Raw genomic sequence first — 13,011 nt, forward strand, 5'->3', positions numbered from 1 at the left:
CACCGCGAGGCAGCAGAGCTAGCCACTCCACCACCGTGCTGCCCATGGAGTGACAAAGATAAGGGGCGGCATTTTCTGATTCTCCAGCTGTGTGTTTATCAGCAGTGTACCACTCGCTGGCGGTGGGATTCTCTACTCCCGCCGTTCGTCAATTGGATTTTCCATTGATGCCACCCCACGCCACAGGGAACCCCGGACGTGGGCGTGCTGTCAGCGGGTGCAGAGAATCTGAATGGCCGGAAAAAGCAGGCAATGTACTTCGGAATCAGACAATATACAACTAATTATGGCATACAGATTAATAATTATTGCTTTTGTTCACATACTGCTCAGTAACTCGGTTTGGTAGTTTACAGCATAACACACAGGCCAGTGAAGTCTTTATTCCGCTGCATTCCAGAGTCAACAAAGACCACTACAGGACATGGGATATGATCAGTTGCCAAAAAGAAGCATTTTGGATTTGATCCCTGAGTTTGCTACAGATTACTGCACTTTTGGTCAGAGAGCACAGTCCAGGTCACAGTAAGTGGAGGCTCATCGACTACAACAGCCTGAGACATTGGGCCGAATTTTCCACCCCTGCCAGCTGCGGGAATCGTGGCAGCTATGACAGAAGGAGGAATAGTCTGTTTACCGATAAACTGGTGGAATTTTATTCACCCGACATTTAAGGTGGTTCTGATTACCCGCTGAACAATGTGGAAATGGCAGGCACAGGGAGAATGTGCAAACTACACACAGGCAGTCATCCAAGGCTGGAATCAAACCTGGGTCCTTGGCGCTGTGGGGTGCTAACCACTTCCAAATTAAGTTCCCAGCCAGCGAGAATTTGTTTCAGTTTTACAATTGTATATGACTGGCCAGCTCCACCTCTTCCATGATTTTGAGGTCAGTTGGTGCTGCTTTCTCCTTCTTCGAGAGCTTGCATAACTTCATTCGAGAGACATTAGCATACAGTAGGGTTGCAGGCCGAGGGCGAGAGTCTGATCGGTGACAGTCTCATCAGTGGGGTCACGGAGGAGAACTAAACAGGTGGCTCAATTAACAGGAGGGGGGTGGGGTCAGGGTGGGCATGGAGACAGTAAGGGGTGTCAGCTCTGAGGGGAGGGAAGGCACGTAGAGCTGAATTGTGATAGGATTCAGGGTAACTGGGAAATGTTCAAAGGTAACAGAGGGGAGAGAAATTGTTATCTTGGGTGAGTCAAGGGTGATGGGGCGTGGGGGGGGGGGGGGGGGGAGGGTTGTGGCTGACAGAGGGGAGGATAACTGGTGATGAAGCGAATTTGGAAAGTGACGCGCACCATTTTTGAAATCTGATCTTAATCCCACAGTCATTCAGTGAGATCCCTCGAAGTGGAAGGAGGGTCTTTTCGGGTGGGTGGAGTTCAAGGAACACTAAACTACCAATGGACCACTCTAATAATTATCAGGCAACTGAATGTCAAGAATGCTCAGTTGTATTCTCCCCTTTTTGGTGAAGCCCACACAGCAGCAGGTTTGTTCCTAACTCATGGGTCTCATACCATCCATGTCCCAGCAAGGTGTGGAACTGCCATTCATTCTCCACCATTTGCCATTGGCTGCAGTCAGAGGCAGGGAAGAAGTGGTCAAGGGAGGTGGATGCCTCCATTGGGCACGGCTGGTGGAGGGCAGCCAACTCACAGTTCCAAATCTCCATCCTGAATGAACAATGGATCACGCAATTCGTATTTTTATGCTGCTAAGGCAATGATCTCTCTATAGAGTCTCGGGGGCAGTCGAGGCAAGTGGAGTAGTGTCATATTGAGGCTTCTTGCACATGGCTTTCATCACCATGGTCAAAGCGCAATGCCACCATGTACAAATGGAAGGAACACCCATCTCTGGTCCTCCAGGGTGTAATTTTCCTGGAGTAGTGGGGTGGGGCAGGGGTGCAATGTCTAGATAATAGCCAGGTGAAGAGCTAGGCACTGTCCTGCTGGCCCGGAGTTGGAGGTCAACCTGTGAAGGACATGCCCACTTAATGTATCATTTCAATCCATTCAGACATCCACTGAGGTGTTGAAGATGCAAGAAACCCTGCCATGGTTATGGTTCTTATCAGATTAGGCGAAGGAGGATCCGCCAATGGTTGCACAAGGCCAGGAGGAGCAAGGGCCTGAACAGCAAGACGCACAAGTTTCTCATTGATGTATGATTACATGATCCAGACAAATGTGAGATTATGCATTTTGGAAGATCTAACATAGAGGGGAAATATACCGTAAATAGCAAAACTCTTCAGAATATAGAAAGTCAGAGAGATATGGGTGTGCAGGTCCACAGATCTTTGAAAGTGGCAACACAAGTAGTAGTCAAGAAAGCAGACAGAATGATTGCCTTCATTGGACGGGGCATTGAGTATAAAAACTGGCAAGTCATGCTGCAGTTCTATAGAACCTTGGTAAGGCCGCACTTGGAATATTGCACACAATTCTGCTCGCCACACTACCAGAAGGATGTGGAGGTTTTAGAGAGGGTGCAGAGGAGGTTTACCAGAATGTTGCCTGGTCTGGACAGTGTTAGCTATGCAGAGAGGCTGAATAAACTCAGACTGTTTTCATTAGAACGATGGAGGTTGAGGGGTGACCTGATAGAGGTCTACAAGATTATGAGGGGCATGGATAGAGTGGATGGGCAGGCACTCTTTCCAGGGCGGAGGGGTCAGTCACCAAGGGGCATAGGTTTAAGGTCCATGGGGCAAAGTTTAGAGGAGATGTGCGAGGCAGGTTTTTTTAACACAGAGGGTGGTGAGTGCCTGAAACGCGTTGCCAGGGGAGGTTGTGGAAGCAGACACATTAACAGCGTTCAAAAGGCATCTTGGCAAATACATGGATAGGATGGGTATGGAGGGAAATGGCACAAGGATGTTCTGAGGGTTTTGGCCAAGATTAGTATCATGACCAGTACAGGCTTGGAGGGTCAAAGAGCCTGTTCCTGTGCTGTTTTGTTCGTTGTTCTAATGTGCTAAAAAGTGGAAGGTTGCATGTGTTCACCCGCTGCCCTGTGGGAATCACACTGGCACTCTAGGCCGTCACCAAACTTCGCCTCAGAATGGAAAATTTCACCCACTGAATCAGTGCGAAATATCAATAAAACAGTAAAAACGTTTGACAGAGTGTGTGCTTTTGTACTGGTTTGCGTTGATTATTAAGAAAAAATTTGAATAAACGTTCTTTAAAAATAAAAGATTGGAGTGGAGAATGACATGGGCACATCACCCCACAACGAGAACAGTTATTGTCAGAGACTGCCAGAGACTGCCGATAACTGTCGGATTGCAAAAAATGTTTTGAGAATTATTTACATCCCTGCCTCATCAAATTAAAATATAATTGGGAAGCAAGAGGGCACGTCAGGTGATTAGTGATCAATTGTGCAGAATGGATTTGGCCTGAGTGTAGAAGCTGGAAACCAGATTGTATTAACTGACCTCCTTTAGCAATGCTAATGTATAGTTCGGAGTGGGCGCAAAGGGGAAGGGCGCGTTTTCACATGCATGGAAACTGGAGGAAAATTGTATTCACTTTTGCACATGTCACACAGGAGTAAATGTCAGAGAGGCATCAAGTTCCAATTGCACCATGTGTGGCTCAAGAAATGAAACTGAGGAGCCCCAGGAGAAGGGGGTATTCTGTTGAAGATAGTGGAAGGTGGGATGGAAAGGGTGTTGTGCATTTTGTGTTCAATTTATACAGTCTGAATAGGTGTTGAAACAACATGGCTGCTCAAAGGACTTTACTTTTTTGATGAAAGCATTGGGTGCTTTTTCATATATGTGAGAATTATTTTAAATCATTGGTGCATAGTGTTCTGTGAATATATTTTGATTGGCTGCTTTCTCCTAAAATTGAAATTAGAACCAGTTTACTCCATGCCCAATGTTCGTATCTGACGCCATCTTACATTATATCGATAGTTCAGGCACTTTTCCAGTCTTTTCAAAAGCTTGCCAGGTTCCTACAATTCCCCATTCCCATGACAAATTAGTATCTAAATGGAAAGCAGATTCAAACTGTGTCTGGGCAGAGGGATGTTGGTGTCTTTGTTCATGAATCACAGAAAGTCGGTATGCAGGTACAGAATGTAATTAAAAAGACAAATGGAATGTTCGCGTTTATTGCAAAAGGACTGGAGTACAAAAGTAGAGAAGTGTTGTTGCAATTGTGTGGTGTGTTGGTGACACCACATCTGGAGTATTGTGTCAGTTTTTGTCTCCTTATTTGAGGAAGGATGTGGTGGCATTGGAGGCAGTTCAGAGGAGGGTCACTTGATTGAATCCGGGGATGAAAGGGTTGAGGTACGAGGAGAGATTAAACAGTTTGGGCTTATACTCCCTAGAGTTTAGAAGGATGAGAGGGGATCTGATCGAGGTGTATAAAATACTAAAAGGGATTGATAAAGTAAACGCAGACCAAATGTTCCCCCTTGTGGGGCAATCAAAGATATAGGTTGGGAGGCAGCAGATTTAGGACTGAGATAAGGAGGAACTGCTTCTCACAGAGAGTGGTGCCCCGTAGTGCGGTGGAGTCTGAGTCATTAAATGGTTTCAAGGAGATAGATATATTTCTGATTTTAAAAAACGGCTCAAAGGGATATGGGGAACAGGTACTGAGATGGATTTGAGACCAGAAAGAGTTCAGCCATGATCTGATTGAATGGTGGAACAGGTTCAAGGGGCAGAATTGACTCCTTCTGCTCCTAATTCCTCAGTTCCTATGACATCTTCTCAATTCCTTAGACACCTTCCCCATTCCCTACAGACCTTCCCCATTCCTTAGACACATTCCCCATTCCCTAAAGACACTGTCCCCATTCCCTGGACACCTTCCCTATTCCCTACAGACACTTTCTCACTCCCTGGACACCTTCCTCATTCCCCACAGACACTATTCTCCGATGGGCATGTCAGACTTTTTCACCATTCCCTACATACATATTGGGTGTATGGCAAATACAAAATGTTTAATTACCCAGTATTAAGATACTTCAAGTTAGTCAGTTGGATAAAACCAGCGGACATAAATTCAATTATTGAAATCTAAATTAAAGCAGGCACTTTATTACAAAGAACTTCTTTACACAGAGGGAGATAACGGCTTGGAATAATGTGCTAATGGAGACAAAACGTTGGGGACACTGAAATTGTTTAATGGAAGAATTAGGATAAAAGAATTAGGATAAAAGAGGGATGAGCTTTGATTGATCAAATTACCTTTTCTATATTTTGTTTTCTCATAGGAGAAGAATGAGGTAAAACGCGAGAAGATGAAGCAGTAGCATCTATAAGTCACCATGCCGTCTTAAGCTGGCATGAATATGGACATTCTTTCATCATTCAATTAAGCTTCAAAACAAAAATTTCTCTTGCAAGCTAAAAATTCTTGATAAAAATAATGCTATAATGATGGTTATTCCACAACTAAGGTAGTGACTACTTACCAATTTTTAACTCCATGGGATTTACTCTTTTCATATTCTCAATCTTACATGTTTACGAGGCGGGACTATGGGCAAAAAGAATGCCCTGAGATAATGCCCATTCTGAGACTGCTGACATACAATCAGTTGGGGTCATTTTAATTTTTGGTAATCGTTAAAACAGGTGACAAGACGTCCGCCCTCTAACATCAGGAGATGTATAATTGGCTAGTGATAAATATCACTCGCCATCTTACCCTCATCAAAAATTAAAACTACTCCTTCCCGAACCCTCACCATGATGAAGGCAGAGGAAAGCACGGTTCATGATTGCAAGTGCTATAAATATGAATGCTTTTAAAGTAAGATGCCCCGGGCGGCTCAGTGGTTAGCACTGCTGCCTCACGGCGCCGAAGACTCGGGTTTGATCCCGGCTCCGGGTCACTGTCCATGTGGAGTTTGCACATTCTCCCTGTGTCTGCGTGGGTCTCACCCCACAACACAAAGATGTGTAGGGTAGGTGGCTTGGCCACGCTAAATTGCCCCTGAATTGGAAAAAAAAATAAAGGTGTGATAAAAACACAAAGCTCAAGGAGATGATTCATGGGCAGGTTCCTCTGATTGACAGTCTGCAACTGTATCTTCACCCATAGAATCATAGCATTTTACAGCACAGAAGGAAGCCATTCGGCCCTTCTTCCTGCACCAGCTCCCAAAAGAGCTATATAGCTAGTCCCATTCCCCAGCCCTATCTCCGTAGTCCTCTGAATTCATCACTTTGAAATATATATCCAGCTGTGTCTTGAAACCCCCTATGGAATCCGCCTCCACCACTCTCCCAGGCAACGCATTCCAAATCCCAATAACTCTCTGAGTGAAGAGGTATCTCCCCACCTCACTCCTAGCTCTCTTGCTGACCATCTTGAAATTGTGACCCCTGGTCATTGACTTACCAAATAGTGGAAACACAATGGGCGTCATTCTCCGACTCCCCGCCGGGTCAGAGAATGGCCGCAGGCCGCCGTGAATCCCGCCCCCGCCGAAGTCTCCGGTACCGGAGATTGGGCGGGGGCGGGAATCGGGCCGCGCCGGTTGGCGGGACCCCCCGCTCAATTCTCCGGCCCGGATGGGCCGAAGTCCAGCCCAGAAATTGCCTGTCCCGCCGGCGTAAATCAAACCTGGTATTTACCGGCGGGACCAGGCGGCGTGTGCGGGCTCCGGGGTCCTGGCGGGGGCGCGGGGCGATCTGACCCCGGGGGTGCCCCCACGGTGGCCTGGCCCGCGATCGGGGCCCACCATCCGCGGGCGGGCCTGTGCCGTGGGGGCACTCTTTCCCTTCCGCCTCCGCTACGGCCTCCACCATGGCGGAGGCGGAAGAGACTCTCCCCACTGCGCATGCGCGGGAAACTGACAGCGCCCGCTGACGCTCCCGCGCATGCGCCGGGAAACTGACAGCGGCCGCTGACGCTCCCGCGCATGCGCCGGGAAACTGACAGCAGTCGCTGACGCTCCCGCGCATGCGCCGCATTTCCGCGCCAGCTGGCGGGGCAACAAACGCCATTTCCGCCAGCTGGCGGGGCGGAAATCCCTCCGGCGTCGGCCTAGCCCCTCAATCGGGGCCAACCGATCGGCTGGCGGGCTAGTTCCGTGGGGGCCTATGTTCCTCCGTGCCAGGCCCCTGCAGGGCTTCGCCATATTGCCCGGGGCCGGCGTGGAGACGGGAACCCATGCGCCGGCGAGATCTCGTGCCAGCCATGGCTCGCTTGCACGAACTCACGCCGGATGTGGCGCGCCGGCTTTCCGGCGCCGGAGCTGCGGACACCACTCCGGCGCTGTACGAGTCCCCCAGGAAACGGTGGATAGCTGCCAGTTGAGGCCCGTTGGCGCCACTTTTCAAGCCAGCGTCAGAACTTGGCCGCAGGATTGGAGAATCCCGGCCAATATCCTTCTTTACCCTGTCACTTTTTGAACACCTTAATAAGGTCACTGCATGCGATCCGTTTTCAGTTTCTGCTCAGTTTACAAAGGTTCGCTGCTTTGGACGAATACATACAGCAGGGTGTACTGGGGACTGCAGCACGGCTTAGTCAAATTGGGCCTAAAAGCAGGTCTTCTGACTTGCTGGCTTAACCATTTATTGACGCATGTTGCAGTCCAAAGGATAAATGATCAGCTCCATGACAAGGAATGGCACTGCAAACATCCCACAGCTGAGCAACACAACATATTAATTCATCTATTTTCCATTGCTGGGAGCGACAAACTTTTAAAATCCTACTGTGAGCTTCCCTATGTTTTTGATGCACGTTGAGGATATGTCTTGACTTAAGAGAATATTTAAGCTCTGCACTGCTTGTAGTTATTAATCAAACAGCTCACATTTACAATACAACAGAGAAACAGCCTGTTCAGTCCAACTGGTTCATGCCAATGTGTATGTCCCACCCAAACCTCCTCTCATCACTCTTCATTAAACCCTATTACCAATCCTTCCATTGCTTTCTCCCTCGTGTGTTTAGCTAGTTTTGCTTTATATGTTTAAACGCTATTCCTCTCAATGACTCAGAATTATTTATAATAATCGAAAATCTTATTAGCCACATGTGCACCTCATGTCGGGTGGAATTTGATGCTCCGCTCCAGTTAAGTCTTTGCTGGAGAATAGAGGAAGCCACTGATGAAAGTTTGCCTGCCGTTTGCAGAGTAAGAACGGGAAGCTTGCTGTTCGTGCAATGGAGTCAAGTAACGCTTCCCACAAACCTCCAGGACAAGTTTACACTTGCAGCTCTAGGTGCAAAGTACAGCTGAGAGCAGAAGGCGAGACTCCTGCTGGGCTTATGCTCACTTTCTGATCAAACAGCACAACAAGATGAAAACACTACTTTGCAGCACCATGCACGGCTGTTTCTGCTCACAGATCTCAGACTGGAATCACTAAGGATCTAAACACCACTGTGCCCAACAACGTAAGCACGAGGAGGGGAACACTGCTGACTACCTCAGGCATTTCTTTATTGCTTCACTGAGAATCAATGTCACTATATTTTAACAGTACGAAGTCTTACAACACCAGGTTAAAGTCCAACAGGTTTGTTTCGATGTCACTAGCTTTAGGAGCGCTGCTCCTTCCTCAGGTGAATGAAGAGGTATCCACATCATGACTATATTTTAAACCAGACTATCTGCTATCTTTAAAACTAAAAACTGACATGTATATTTTGGTTTCCTCGTCCAATTCCATTTTTTTGGCTGGTTATGAATGTATCTGCATGTACATGTATTGGTTTCCATTCTGACACTTTTCCTCCTACATTTAAAGTTAAACTTGGTTTGAAGCACTGTGTCAGCACAGTGGCCCCAAAGCTTCAACTTTTTAAAAGCCCCAATCTCTGTTCTACCGCCAATTGGAGGCAGGATATCGTCCGAAGGAGGGTGAAACGAGAGCCGATGTTTTAAAGTAGCCATCGAGAAAGCACTGCAAGGTCCAACATGTTGGTAACATTGGCTTTAAGGATATTCTAGTTGTTGGATTCTGTCTAACACTTAAAATCGGGAATCTACAGAAATGCTTGTTCGTGCTCTTCCAAGAGACAGAGAGATTCTGAAGCTTCCACATGAGGTTTAAAGCAGTCCTGCCGAAGCCAGTAAATCGCATGGAGAAACAAAATCCCATGACTGCAATTTGCAGTAATAACTTCATTAGTGTGTCTCCATAAAGAATACTCGCAGATATATTACAAGCAGAAAGTGTGGGGCACTTGTTTGGTTTATCAGGGAATGGCAGAGAGATGGATAAAATAATCAGCTGTAGATGTTATTTTATACAATGCAGTTCTGTGGCTTATGAATAGGAGGGAGCCACTGTGAATAGACATCAAGAGTGTGGGAATCAGTGAGGGATCCATTCTGAGATTCTGATGCTACTTTCCCACTTGACCAATTACTACTTAGGTGAAGACATAGGTGGTTCCGTGCCGCTTTGAGAGTTGGAAATTGCACTAGAGATGCAAAAGGTCTCTTCAGAAGCTTGACTGGGGAAATTCACATCTTGTACAAATTAAATTGATTTTAAAAATTCGCTCATGTGATGCAAACATCGCTGGCAAGGCCGGAATGTGCTGTCCATCCCTGATTGCCCTTGAGAAGGTGGTGGTGAGTCACGTGCTTGAATCACTGCAGTCCGCATAGTGTAGGTACAGCCCTTGTGCTGCGAAGGAAGGAGTTTCAGGATTTTGATTCAGGGACAACGAAGGATCAACACTGGACATCAAGTGGGGGGTGGGCCGGAATTCTGCGTTTGAGAGACTAAATGTCGGCGCCGGGACTGAATAGCGTGCGATTAACGTTCCTTTTGGGGGCACTATTCGGTGGGTGAGTTAGGACATAAATGGTCCAGCACTCTGCCGGCGCGAATTGAGAGCAATTCCCGGCCCAGCAGGAGTAACTACTGGGGCTGGAGTCAGCGTTAAAGAGCATAGCAGCCGGAGCTGTTTTTAAGAGCTCAACTTACTACACTCACTGCAGCAACCCTATTCTCCAACATGGGCCACAGCCTCAAGCCTGCCGTCCTGAACAGCACCTGAGAGGTGATAGCAGAGGCAGTCAGCGCTGCCAACCTCACCAAGAGGAGACAGCTGGCGATCCTGAAGGGTGTGGGTTCACCGGTGAGGCCTCGGCCCTCAGAGCGGCAGAGAACCAAGGTGGGCTCCAAAGGCCACCGTGCAGGTGTACTCTGGTTGGGGTGAGCTCTGCTGCTCCCCTGCTTCTTCTGTAGTGGGGCAGCGCTTCTGAGGAGTGCCAACACCTGGTGGGCCCCTGTTGAGCTTGGCCATGACCATCTCCTTAATGATACAGCTGGGTATGAGGGTGTCCAAAGGGGCAGGCTGGGTGGGCTCCCAGATGACCAGAGGCCTCTGAGCATTCAAAGGACATGGGCAGCACTCAGCAGTGTGAACAGCTAGGAGCCTGTAAGTAGCAACAAAGGGGTACGTTTAAAAGACAGACTGCAGCATGGTGGTCTGAGCCAGGCCACCCCCATCCCAAGAGGGACACTCTGAGCCCACGGACTTAGCATCGAGTGGCTCTCCACTGTCCCGGCCTGGGCAACAACCTCCCCCCCCCCCCCAGCAAATCCGTCACCATTTGAGCATTTTCAGTGTTATATTAACTCCCGCTCCCCCTCCGCAGCCATGGTACCCAGGTCACGCTTGCAAACACTTGCACTAATTTGCTCCCGCGAGACATCCGTTCAATTATTGGGAGGACCACGTGCTTCGTGGGCTGAGTGCAGAAGATTCAACCCACTGGGGCCTCCATTACTCTGTCAGAGGTTGATGGGAAGAATGTAACAGTGGGAATTACTCATCCACTCGATGAAGTGGAGTCAATATAATGATTGGAAAGGTCACACTGAAAGCCACCATCAGAGATACATACTATGCCCTTTTCTGAGAGGGTAAGAACAGTTTTGAGCTCAGCCATTAGCATGGTGCCCTGAACATAAAATCCCTACAGTGCAGGAGAAGGCCATTCGGCCCTTCGAGTTTGCACTGACCCTTTGAAAATCTACCCTACCCAGGCTCAATTCCTGCATCCCCACCCTAAGGGGCAATTTAGAATGGCCAATCCACCTAACCTGCACGTCTTTGACTGTGGGAGAAAACTGGAGCGCCCGGAGGAAACCCACACAGGCACAGGGAGAAAGTGCAAACAGTCACCCGAGGTCGGAATTGAACCCGGGTCCCTGGCGCTGTGAGGCAGCAATGCCACCATGCCACCCATCACCTTGCATTAGTTTTGTCACATCCCTGAAGATCGCTGCAGGGTTCTTTCCTTGCTGAGAGATCACGCAGTGCCCATTCATTTCTGCAATTAGACCTGGGGTTTACATGCAGTCCTGCCAGTTTCACTTTTCTTCCTTCTTTTATTTGAGCCCTTAAGGGTGAAGTAATAGGATTACTTGACCATCCACATGCTGATGGGTTTGGGTGGGGACAAGTAGCCTTCTCCACCCTTCCTGCAGTGAGGACCAGAATCCAAGGTCATCCAATGCTATCAAGAAGAGTAAAGTAAGCTGCCTGCTCCACATGGGTGGCAGAGACAGTAATCTTGTGGCAATAATGAGGTTAGGTCATCAATCTTACCTAAAATTAGATAGACTTTTAACAGCTCAGAAACAGGCCCGAGAGCCAAAATGTTCTATGCCAGTGTCTATGCTCCATATCAGCTCTGTTCCATCCTACTTTAATTAACTCTTGACATGCTTTAGCGCTGAAGAACAGTGAGCAGTATGGGATGCAATAAAGCTTCTTATATTCATTGAAATGATCAGTGGGCTCTGTCTTGACATTTTGTCCCATTAAAGTGCTTTCAGTGTCCCCAAACCTTTCGTCTCAATTGTTCAGGGATCCCAAATTTTCCCATCGGGCGCCTTCTGCCGATTATGGTACATTTATTATTTCAGAGCTGGTCACGACCAAGGATAGCTGGTATATGACTGCTGTTCCTGTCTCTAGCCCACTGGCCTGAGTTTTAGAATTAGATGATTATATACATTCAAATGAGGTGTAATCTGAAATGTATTTTAAATGCAAGTTCTTCAAAATTGTTAATTTCCCAAAGAAAATATAGATGTTGAATAGTTTCCCCACCATAAACATTTTACACAAGCAAATATTAATCGATGTAGTGCAGAATATTAGCACTGTTGCTACACAGCGCCAGGGCCCCAGGTTTGGGTCACTGTCTGTGCGGAGTCTGCACGTTCTCCCTATATCTGCGTGGGCTTCCTGCGGGTGCTCTGGTTTCCTCCCACATGTCCCGAAAGACATGCTGTTAGGTAATTTGGACATTCTGAATTCTCCCTCCATGTACCCGAACTGGCGCTGGAATGTGGCGACTTGGGTCTTTTCACAGTAACTTCATTGCAGTGTTGATGTAAGCCTACTTGTGACAATAAAGATTATAATAATAATTTAACAAAGAAAAAAACTTTATAATACCTTTCACAACCTCAGGGATGTTCCATAGTTCTTTAAAGACTATCAAGTACTTTTCTTTTTTTTTTTTACAAATATTTTATTGAAAATATTTGGTCAACCAACACAGTACATTGTGCATCCTTTACACAATATTATAACAACACAAATAACAATGACCTATTTTATAAACAAAAAAAAAAATGAATAAATAATAAATAACAAAAATGAAAACTAACCCTAATTGGCAACTGCCTTATCACAAGTAACACTCTCCAAAAATATAATTTAACAGTCCAATATATAATTATCTGTAGCAACGACCTATACATATTATACAGTATATATTAACAACCCTGAGAGTCCTTCTGGTTCCTCCTCCCCCCCCCCCCCCCCACCTCCCCCCCCCCCCCCCGATCCTGGGCTGCTGCTGCTGCCTTCTTTTTTCCATTCCATCTATCTTTCTGCGAGGTATTCGACGAACGGTTGCCACCGCCTGGTGAACCCTTGAGCCGACCCCCTTAGAACGAACTCAATCCGCTCTAGTTTTATAAACCCTGCCATGTCATTTATCCAGGTCTCCACCCCCGGG

The 13,011-nt window shown here is 47.3% G+C and overlaps 1 protein-coding gene across 1 annotated transcript in view; it reads right to left on the bottom strand.

Annotated features, from left to right (window-relative positions):
- Positions 1–13,011, bottom strand: part of LOC140386398 (multiple C2 and transmembrane domain-containing protein 2-like) — a 606,972-nt gene that overhangs the window by 50,873 nt on the left and 543,088 nt on the right. The window lies entirely within an intron of this gene.

This window comes from Scyliorhinus torazame, chromosome 12 (genome assembly GCF_047496885.1).
Source record: "Scyliorhinus torazame isolate Kashiwa2021f chromosome 12, sScyTor2.1, whole genome shotgun sequence".
Lineage (NCBI taxonomy): Eukaryota > Metazoa > Chordata > Chondrichthyes > Carcharhiniformes > Scyliorhinidae > Scyliorhinus > Scyliorhinus torazame.